The sequence below is a fragment of the Leptonychotes weddellii genome, unplaced genomic scaffold (genome assembly GCF_054177405.1).
Source record: "Leptonychotes weddellii isolate Sample4059 unplaced genomic scaffold, ASM5417740v2 HiC_scaffold_5009, whole genome shotgun sequence".
NCBI lineage: Eukaryota > Metazoa > Chordata > Mammalia > Carnivora > Phocidae > Leptonychotes > Leptonychotes weddellii.
In genome coordinates, this window is record NW_028017487.1 from 2,111 (window position 1) to 11,288 (window position 9,178).

At 45.1% G+C, this 9,178-nt stretch overlaps 1 long non-coding RNA gene across 1 annotated transcript; it reads left to right on the plus strand.

Moving 5' to 3' along the window:
• The first annotated feature begins 433 nt into the window (after positions 1-433).
• On the plus strand, positions 434-5,186 carry LOC145719519 (uncharacterized). The gene is made up of 2 exons (XR_014142429.1): positions 434-489; positions 4,628-5,186. It is a non-coding gene; the product is annotated as an uncharacterized LOC145719519 (long non-coding RNA).
• The last annotated feature ends 3,992 nt before the right edge of the window (positions 5,187-9,178 follow it).

Below are 9,178 nucleotides of genomic sequence, written 5' to 3' on the forward strand. Positions count from 1 at the left end.
TGACATAGAGGATTGTTATTAATAGTCAGACACTCCTCTAGAGAACAGTTTATGTGTAAAGCTCATAAAAAGGGAGTTGGGTACAAAAGTAAAACGAGATAAAACTTTGTTTTAAACAAAGGCTGTTCAAAGTGAGGAGCCGAGTTTCCAGTGCCCCGTGTGTTTTAGAATGTCGTATTTTCCTGTTTATATGATTGTTGGTGACACTGGGGTGCCTCGGGGCATTGCAGAGAACTTTATTAAAAGCTACACAACCACCAGCTTTTCTCTTGTGGTCTATCTTTCTGACACGACATTCCTTTCATCCAGCTTTGTTTCCAAAATATGCGTATGCAAATATCCAGGGGGACACACCAAGTATTGCTTCTAAAATAGACGCTCACCAAATTTGATCCATACTTGTGCATTTGTGTTTTCTTTTTCTCCCCATTCTAGAACAAGAAACTCCTTTATGAGAAGATGAAGGGAGGACAGACACGAAGGCGGAGGGTAACGTGTGGTGGACTGGGCTGTTGGTGGGACGCCTGGAGCTTTCTGAGTGTAACTCACCCTCCGTTGTCGGAAAATAGCCGAAGCCTCTCACGTGCCATCCTGGGAGGGCACGACTGGGGTCCCGGGGAACAAGGGCCATGCCGTCGGTTCCTGCGATGGTTTGCCCACGATTTAGCGCATGGTTCTTAGCGGAGCCCCTCTTGGTGGTGATCCAGCCACCTCCACCGCATTCGCGAAATGTGGATTGCATCCCTGCTCTGGATGTGGGAATTCAGGGACCACATGAGGGTGTCTTTCCTCAGAGGGGCTCTAGGCCACTGGGGGCAACTGCTCACACATTTGCACCAATTATATAAAAACACAAGACAGGAACAAGGAAGTGCTTGCTGAACTGCAAGCTCCAGGCAGTAATTTTGAAGGAATGTAGGGGTAAAAGATGAGATGACCAAACCTCATTCCTCCTACATACCTTTTTCTTCGCTTAGCCAACCTGATGTACAATCCACTAGATCTGTTGTATTTGTCTGCTGGCGGGTGAATTTGCTGGCAGGCTTAGGTATTTACCATCTCAGGGCGGCCCGGGGTGGCACGTTGGTCTGGGGGTCGTGCATGGAGCCGCTGTGGTGTTGCCTCTTGTAAAGCTGAATGTCAAGTTTGCTCTGAGTTTCCAGTGCATTTTATGGCCCCGAGGCTGAATCAGTGATCAGTGTCTGTTCTGATAATCCATGGGTGCCCTCGTGGACAGAAGTGCCTGGCCCCCTGCCTTCTTTTTCTGATCAGGTGAAGGAGAAAGTTCAAGTCCTGTTCTTCCGCAGCATAGTGCTGCCAGAGAGTAACCAAATTAGTTAGATATACAAACCAAACCGTATACCCAAGGCCACTGACTGTTTATTTAGAACGGCAAGTGCCTGGATCCTGGCAACATCTGGGAATCTGGACAGTGGTACTTGCGGCCGGCCTGCATGGTTCTGCCGAATCCGGTCAGGGTGCTCGAGAAGGTGTCGATTTTCTGGATGCAGCGTTAATTGACGGGCCCCCGCGACAGAAAGTTCCAAGCCCCTGTGCTGCCTAACAAGATACAAATGATGCGTGGCCAGTTTTCTATTGAGAAGCAAAGGTGTCTGGAAACAGATCTTCTTCTGGAGAGTTCACCAGGTCATTAGGGCTTTTTTAGGGGGGCGATTACAGTTTCCGATGGCAAATGGTGGCAGAAAGGGTCTGAAGGGTGTAATGTGGTCTTGAGAAAACATCGAGAAATTCTCTTTCAGGAGCTCACAATACACATAATTTACCAGTAAGACGGCTTGAATATCTCCCCGTGGCACAACAAGAACATTTCCAAATAAGACCAATGACCGACCCCAGATGAATAACTTAGCATGAAGCTTTAATTGTCTCTATTTCCTGGCTCACCATTCCTTCTGCCCCGACTTGGTTAATGACCGTGGGTCAGGATTCAGGTCATTTTTCCATGAGACCCGTGATTACCAAAACTCAGAATTCTGGCTAGGACACATGTTATAAAGGATTGTACTTTGGCCTCAACTTCCTCCACATAGGAAAGGCTTAGAATTTATGAAAATAAGGGTCATTTTGACCCAGTGGTATCAAGTTCTTCCTCTTCTCAGACAGCTACAAAAACTCATGGTCATGCCATAAATCCTGGCCTTCTCAGGACTGCTGAGGAAACAGAACTTGCTTCAGGTGAGGCTTCCACTTAATTGAAAGCCTCAGGTGAAGTTTCCACTTAATTGAAGACTTTACTCACCTCCTCAAGTGCCCCAATCACCAAGGCTGTCTCCAGCGAAGCTCAGTACCTGCTGTGGATTTCCAAAGGACATCAAAAGCAGGAATCTGATCCCAATGTTTCTTCCAGTTATGAAATGGAAAAAATGTTCTCTCTGTAACCTAGCCAGTCTCTCTCACGCAGGAGAGAAGAGAAATATATAAGTGCCTTGAGTTTTTCAGAGGATAATTAAAACCAAGTATCATACTATTATTCCTCTTATGTATAGGATTCAATACTAATGAACATTTATCAAAAAAAATTCAAGTGATTGTTCCCTCTGCTTCCTCATTAATTTACTTCCCCTGCCCTCCAATATTTGTCATTTTCTGGGTCTGGGCAGAAGGACTTGCTCCTGTGAAAGTCCCTTTACCAAGACGGATCCTCCCTGGAGGATGTAACTTTCTGTATTCGATCAAATCCAATTGAATTCTGAGTTGCTTCATGAGTAAAAGGTCAATTTCCCTTTAAATGATCACCTTTGCAAACTATAACTGTTAAGATGTATCTTGTCAATATTTGAAATCTACTATTTATCTTATTTAAAGGGTTTATCAACCTTTTATTCCCATACTTGGTAAGTATGAAAATCTCATACCCTTTTTAATGTCTTAGAATTTTCAGAATAAATATTATTACTAAAAAACAATGAAGGTATTTATGGTATTGAGTACACTTTTTCAGTCTACACTTGCTTCACTTACCCAGAGATTCTAACATGACTCTCTGGAGTAAGCCAGGCCATTCTAGTGGACAATCTCTGATATAAAAAGTATTTTCGTTATTCTAAGTATTTTAAGGATGCCTTCCCAGCAAAGTGCTGTGTTTTTGTGACATGTCCCTTTTCAGATATGAAGGCATCGCACACTTTGTAATTCTCAGCTTGTTTGTAATGCATTTTTGCTGGATGAGTAGGGCCTTTCATGATTCATGCTTTCAGCTGTGAGAATGTGGAAGGACATTTACAAACACTAAAGTTAGGGTTCATTTCTTTTGGAGAATGACCTGCTCACCCTTCAAAAGAGCCAAGGCAGACAGTGTCCCCTTGGCGAGAGAGACCCACCTGTGAACTGCCACCCTTCATTCACGGGGACTTGGGATTGCTGATCATTTGTAACTATAGCTTCTTCCTTTTATTTTTGTTCAGTTACCGGAAGGTGACTTCAATAAACAAATAGCATCCAAAACTTTTGAAATTTTTTCTGCTTGCAAATACTGTGTTGTAAAGCTCCAATTACTAGTTCAAATCCAAACCTCAAAAAATAGATATGTATTAGAGAAGGACTGGAAAAGCCTTGACTCATTCAGAGGAGCAACAGATAAAAGATTTCAGACTACGAAGTCTTGAGTCAAAAATAAAGGCACCGGGGCGCCTGGGTGGCTCAGTCGGTTAGGCGTCTGCCTTCGGCTCGGGTCGTGGTCCCAGGGTCCTGGGATCGAGCCCCACGTCGGGCTTCCTGCTCCGCGGGGAGTCTGCTTCTCCCTCTCCCTCTGCCTGCCGCTCTGCCTACTTGTGCTCTCTCTCTATCTCTCTGTCAAATAAATGAATAAAATGTTTAAAAAAAAAAAAGGCACCTTGTGTGTAGCTTAGTTCTTTTCTTTAGCTTTTGAACTTGAGTGAGGGAAGAATTCTAGGGCCGCTGATGGATCCTCTTGAGGTAGAACCCTGGCATGGAACCAGTACAGCAACAGGATGTCCTATGACCAGTCTGCAGGTGCTGATTCCTGCTTGGTCCTGCTCTGTCGTCTTCTTTAGAACATTCCTATAATGTGATGCATTTCCTATGCTCTCTCCCAATAAATCAAGCCATAGAATAATAATGTTATTTCGTATGGGGCTTGGTACCTAAGTTAGTAGTGAGAACTTACTAGCTGGCTCACTCTAAATCTTTGTACCAAAAAGCAGGCGGGAGACATAGTGCATCTGATAAAGAACTCTTTGGTTGCGTGAAAGACACAATTAGACACATCTGTCAGTCAGACGCCCAGGTATTGAAGATGCACTGGAGTAATCATTTGGTAGGTGGTACGTACCACTGTTACCTTGTTTTTATTTTTTTTAAAGATTTTATTTATTTGACAGAGAGAGACACAGTGAGAGAGGGAACACAAGCAGGGGGAGTGGGAGAGGGAGAAGCAGGCTTCCCGCCGAGCAGGGAGCCCGATGCGGGGCTCGATCCCAGGACCCTGGGATCATGACCTGAGCCGAAGGCCGACGCTTAACGACTGAGCCACCCAGGCACCCCTTGTTTTTAAACCCAATAGGGCCAGAAGCAATTCTCACTCACGTCTTTTGCGAGATGTCTGTATCTGATGTTCAGGTATAATACCAAACCATATTTTTTTCAGAGTGTCAATCCGTATCTACAAGGACAGAGACTGGACAATGTGGTCGCCAAGAAGTCGGTCCCCCATTTTTCAGATGAGGATAAGGACCCAGAATAAAGTGAAGATGCCGGGTAGGAACCCACACCACCCGTTAGGCCTCAGTACTGCTTATGCGCACGTGTGATTAGAGCCCCTGTGAATGGCAGCATGTTTCTAATTTAGACGAGTACGGATGAAAAGCAGCTGTATTTTAATACTGCATTGTCCTTCACACTGACAGTTCTGCTCTCTACTACTTTTTTCTTTTTAAATATGGATCTGCGATGAACATTAAAGTGTATATATCAACAACAGCAAAAAGCAAGACTATGAATGAAATGTCCTCAGATTTCTTGCAGTTTAAAATGGTGTTTTGGGCTGCACTCTTTTGGCAAAGTCTGTGAAAAGCTGGCATTTGATTTTGATTATGTAGTTCACCCGGCCCTTGGGCGTTGTTACACATCAGTAAAGAAGACTGTACTCAAGAGGAGGAACGGACACATTTCACTTGGCTACATCTTAATAAATGTGTATGCAAGCACTGGTGTGTGAAGCTTTTTTATTTAGATCATTATAAAAACAATTTATTTGCTTACTGGAACAAACTCACAAATACGATCTTACCCGATCTTAACACTGATACAGTGAAGGAAACGGGGGCTGGCACCGTATCTCCATTTTACAAATGGCGGGACCGAGACCCCTGGCTTCCATGAAAAGCTGGAACTGGTACTGTCCGTACCTGGTGACCGAAGTCTTTGACTTTGAGTTATTGTGTTTATTCAGCAAATACCGGGTTTCTGCCCCGTGCCAGGCATAGGGCTGTGCTCTGTGGGCGCATCGGGGACTCAGGCTGACACCACCAAGGTCCCCAGGCAGCGGAGCCTACAATCCAGGTCACAAAGCAGCTCTCGGTGAGCAGAGAGTAGGTCAGTCACCTCCCCTCTGCTTTTAAAGGGTGGAGCGGCAGGTGCAGGCGCGCGCTCCCCAGCCTGTTTTTTGTTTTGTTTTGTTTTTTAAAGATTATTTATTTATTTGAGAGAGAGAGAAAGAGCACAAGCAGAAGGAGAAGCAGGCTCCCCGCTGAGCAGGGAGCCCGATGCGGGACTCGATTCCAGGACCCTCGGATCGTGACCTGAGCCGAAGGCAGACGCTTAACTACTGAGACGCCCAGGCACCCCTCCCCAGGCTGTTTCTGAAAAGGTGTGCAGTTTTCACTCAGCGGAGTCCTCCCAAGTCAGAAAGCCAATTCAGAAGAAGGCTGGCAGGACTCAGCGCACTGGTGAGATCATTCCCGGGTGCTCCAGCACTCTTCCCTGTAAAGAAGTTACACGAGTTGCAGGCTTTGATATCACTGGCCTCAACTTCCTGGTCTATGAGAGGGAGACCGCAGTGAGAAGGCACCGAGGGAGGAAGATGGATTGTTCTTGGTTTTAATTTTATTATTATTTTTTTTTAAGATTTTATTTATTTATTTGACAGAGAGTGATAGAGCACAGGCAGGGGGAACAGTAGAGGGAGAGGGAGAAACAGGCTCCCTGCTGAGCAGGGAGCCCGATGTGGGGCTCGATCCCAGGACCCTGGGATCATGACCTGAGCCGAAGGCAGGTGCTTAACCATCTGAGCCACCCAGGCGCCCCTTGGTTTTAATTTTAATGAACGCACATTAAGTCTAAATGTCAGCGATTTATGGAATAGAAACAGCCTGACCGTCTTCAGTTAACGTGTGAGTCTGTTATGATCAATTATAGAAATCAAGAAAGGCATTGGCACCTTTTTCGTAGCAGGAGACAGTTTTTCTAGAGAGCTCCTGCAGGCAGTTTCCCCACATTTCACAGCAGGATTTCCGAAGCACCCTGGCCACCTGATTCCCAAAGATCATTCCCGCATGTCCTAGAGCCCTGCAGAGCTGGGTGGGCTTACCCCATGAATCTTGCGTTTTGTTGGCTTTTAGTTACTTTTCATACCAGTTTTAACTCTCGTAGAAAAACCAAAGGATATCTCTTTTTCTGAGATTGGACAGAAGGAAGGAAAAATGGCTAAAAGCAGATGTTTTGAGGTCATGAAGAAGGAAGTGTAGGTGAAGCAGGGAGGAAGTAAGGTCACTGGGCCTGTGTTTAGCCCGTTTGCCCTCAGATGCGTTCTGTGCCCTGTTCTCTGAAAGGCAGGCTGGGTTTCCAAGGCTCTCTTGTCAGCGGAGCTCTGCCCATGTTTAATGTGAGGTCACTGAGAGGAGAGTAGAGGGTGAAAGAATGGAAGGAAGCAAGGTATTGTGCTTTCTCTCCCAGTAGCTGCATCTTCCCTAAGGACCCATCTCCTGCTAGGTGAGCATGGTGTCCGGGCTCCAGTCATGTTGCCTCTTCCCCTGGTCCCTGCAGCATAAGGAGGCCATGGCTTCTGCCATATTGTTAATCCCCGGGTTATTTCACCCACCCCTGTATGGCTTCCTGGTTCTTCCATCACCTGTGTAACCAGTTTTCTGTATTAAATTCCTTCTGTTTGAAATATTTAGTGTTTTCTGTTTTCCTTTTTTTTTTTAAGATTTTATTTATTTATTTGACAGAAACACAGCGAGAGAGGGAACACAAGCAAGGGGAGTGGGAGAGGAAGAACCAGGCTTCCCACTGAGCGGGGAGACCAATGTGGGGCTCGATCCCAGGACCCTGGGATCATGACCTGAGCCAAAGGCAGACACTTAACGACTGAGCCACCCAGGCGCCCCTCGAGTGTTTTCTGTTTTCCTGATTGGACCTTGCCTGATAGAGTCATCCATCGGGGGAATCAAGAATCAAGTACTGTGAGAAAAATTTAGAACGACCAAGGTGGAGAACAGATAGGATGGTACTTCTTGATCGTTCATGTGAATATGATTCACTGGGGATATTGTTAAAAATGCACACTCTGATGCAGTAGATCCAGGATAGGCCTTAGATTTTGCATTTATTTTAAGTTTCTAGGTGATGCTGATGCTACTGGTCCCTGAACAACATCTGAGTAGCACAGAAATAGGGGAGTAGGAAAAGATGAGTGGAAGTGGGTGAACTGCACCGATAGACCAGCTTAACTTAAGTCTGAATTTATAAGGACGTTGTCAGCATTGCCACTCTGAGCACCTTTGGAAGAAAAGCAGAAGGCAGACAAGAGAGTGAGCCCCGTGGTAGAACATGAACAAGTCAAAGATCCTAAATCCCCAGAGAAAGCAACACTGAGATGCCCCGGTATAGATTTGAGACTTTGTTATGGTTCCGGCTGAGACCAGTGATTTGAGAAGTCAAAAGAATGTAGGAAATGAGGTGGGCCAAAATAAAGTCAAGGAGTTGGCAGTTGGGGGCGGGGGGAAGCTGAGTTTGGATTCTTTTTTTTTTATTTTTTAAAGATTTTATTTATGGGGTGCCTGGGTGGCTCGGTCGTTGGGCATCTGCCTTCGGCTCAGTTCATGATCCCAGTGTCCTGGGATTGAGCCCCGCATCGGGCTCCCTGCTCAGCGGGGGGCCTGCTTCTCTCTCTCCCTCTCCCACTCCCCCTGCTTGTGTTCCCTCTCTCGCTGTGTCTCTCTCTGTCAAAGAAATGAATAAAATCTTAAAAAAAAAAAAAAGATTTTATTTATTTATTTGTCAGAGAGCACCAGCAGGGGGAGAGGCAGAGGGAGAAACAGGCTCCCCACTGAGCAGGAAGCCTGATGTGGGACTCGATCCCAGGACCCTGGGATCATGACCTGAGCCGAAGGCAGATGCCCAACGACTGAGCCACCCAGGCATCCCTGAGTTTGGATTCTTGACAAAGGAAAATTTTCAAGTGACAATAAATGATGTCTCAGTTGGGATAACTACAAAAAAGTAGTTAGAATTGAGTGGAGTTAAAGACCAATGGTCTTGAAGAAATAGAAAAACCATGAGGTCAGGAAACAAAAGACAGAATCATCAATGTGAGAGGTAAATTCTTCAAGTTAGAGAGGGGAAGGTCAGGGTACCAAGGTTCTGTACAAAGTCAAAGCTGCACCACAAGCCTGTAGAGTGCAGGGTTAACCTGAGATCCAGGATATTCTGACACTAACTGGAATTCCAAGTGCTGATGCATGTATGTTTTTTTTCTTTTTCTTATAAAGTTCTAGATTCTCAAAGGGATCTGTGACCCTCAAAAGGTTAGAAATCACTATCAAGAGTGGTGGTGTGAGCCACGTTGGCAGTCACTGAAGAATATAAAAGTTTGTCATGAGGGGCCCTTGAGAAAGAAAGAAGAGGATGGAATAATTCTCTCATGTAGATTTCAAAAAGAGATCATCATGGTCAATCATTATCAATGGCTTCTACAACAGTGGATGAAAAACCAAGGAGTCAATTCTTAATGGATAGATCAGGCCAGCAGCATCTGAACCCACTGGTAAATCAGATCAAAAAGAGATGGATATTATCTGCTTCCTGCTATGACTAATAAGAAGCAATGTCAACAAAATACTCTTTTTTTTATGTTATGTTAATCACCTTACATTACATCATTAGTTTTTGATGTAGTGTTCCATGATTCATTGTTTGC